Consider the following 2,170-nt stretch of genomic DNA (forward strand, 5'->3'; position numbering starts at 1 on the left):
ACGATGCTTGGTGGCAGTAAAATCAGTGACTGACGGCACGGGCACGTCACATCGGCAGTAGAAGGTGGTAAGGGCACGTTAGAATTTCTCACTTGGAACGTCGATGGCTTGGCTTCTAAGCTACCTGATCCTGATTTTCTGGGCTATATCCTGAAGTTCGATATTGTCTGTCTTGTAGAGACATTTTTGGATAAAGCATTCGACCTATCACGGCACTTTAGTGATTTTCAAATCTTCCAGAAATCGGCTAGGAAGCTAACGAGTCATGGTAGGAGGTCAGGGGGCGTCGTTGTTCTCGTAAAGAAAGATATAAGTAAGTTAGTCTATCATGTTGAGACTGAATATGATCATATCTTATGCTTAAAACTTTCCAAAACATTGCTTAATACAGAGGGAGACATTATTTTCATGGCAGCCTATGTCCCTCCAACCACGTCGCCATATTATAACACGAAACAGACTAAATGCCATATCGATGAGTTAGAGTGTTGTCTCCTTGACATGTTTGAAAAACATGGAGATTTGCAGGTCATTCTTTGTGGAGACTTAAACGCAAGAACAGGCCAGTATCAATCTAACGTGTGCCCTGTCGATGAAATGGATAGCGCCGATAAGCGATGTGATCCCTACGTTTGCACCAGGTCATCAGAGGACAAGGTGGCTAACCAATTTGGTTGGGAGCTACTTTCCCTTTGTACATCTTTTAGTATGCATATTTTAAACGGTAACTGCACTCCTGATTTATCAGAACACTTTACATATGTTTCTGTACATGGAAATAGCGTCATTGATTACTTTGTTGTCTCTGATGAATTATCGTCACGTTCTAAACGTCTAGCCGTAGATGAGAGAGTTGAGTCACCGCATATGCCCCTCTGGTTTACGTTTAGCGTCGATTGTGCCCATGTCCGTCCTCCCATCAGTGAAGCAACACAGCCACCTACAAAAAGACTCATATGGGACAGAGAAAAAGAGCAAGAGGTCAAAACTTTGATCCAGTCTGAAAGCTTTGTAAACAAACTGGCCGCTGCTACAGCTATGATCAAAGAGGACGCAGAGGAGTCAGTGGAGTTGTTTACGTGTGCTTTGAAAGACGCTGCTAAACCAATGGAAAGGGTGTTTAAAAATGACTCACCTTTAATCTCCGAAAACAACAAGTGGTTCGATTCTGAATGCCGAAAATTAAAAAGACAAACACGCAAGGCATTTCGGATGTACAAAAAGGAAAAGACAGGACAAGAGAAAGACAGGTTAAAGATGTTATACCTAACGGAGAGAAAGTCATACTCCAAAGTGCTCAAACAGAAAAAAGACAGTCATAAACAAAATAGAGTGAATAGCCTGCTGTTGAATATTTCTGACTCTCATGCATTTTGGAAGGAGATAAAGAAATTCAGGAGGAAACGTAAACCCGCAGGAACTATTGACAATCAGGCATGGTATGATCATTTTAAGAAAGTACTTAACGAGGATGATGATAGAAGGCATGTTCAAGAACATGACCATACTGACACTGAAGAAGAAAACGAACTTGACTGCGACATTCTCAACAGTGATATTACCGAAGAAGAAGTGAGGACTGCTTTAAGTGGCTTAAAAAAAGGGAAAGCAGCGGGACCAGATGGCGTTTTAAATGATCTCTTAAAAACCACAGGTGACACAATCGTCCCCTATCTTTTGACGTTGTTTAACGACCTTTTTAGGACTGGTGACTACCCTTCAGATTGGGCAAAGGCTATCATTCAACCAATATTTAAGAAAGGTGATGATGAGAACCCTGACAATTATAGAGGCGTCTCTTTGTTAAGTTGTGTGAGCAAGTTGTATACCAGTATTATGAATGCCCGTTTGACAGCGTGGGCTGAGGAAAACAACATTCTCTCTGAGTCACAGGCGGGTTTTAGAAAAAATTACTCCACAATTGACCACATGTTCACTCTTTATGCAGCAGTTACCAAGCAGCTTCAACTAAAAAAGAAGTTATATGTTGCTTTTGTGGACTTTCAAAAGGCGTTTGACACCGTTAAAAGGGATGTTTTGTGGAATGTTTTATTAAAGATTGGTGTAAAAGGAAGAATGTTTAACATGCTTAGGTCAATGTACTCATCTGTTCTCTCTTGCGTCCGATGTAACTCTGGCAATACTGATTATTTTGAATGCCTACAAGGCC

The sequence above is a fragment of the Littorina saxatilis genome, linkage group LG17, assembly GCF_037325665.1.
Source record: "Littorina saxatilis isolate snail1 linkage group LG17, US_GU_Lsax_2.0, whole genome shotgun sequence".
Taxonomy (NCBI): Eukaryota; Metazoa; Mollusca; class Gastropoda; order Littorinimorpha; family Littorinidae; genus Littorina; species Littorina saxatilis.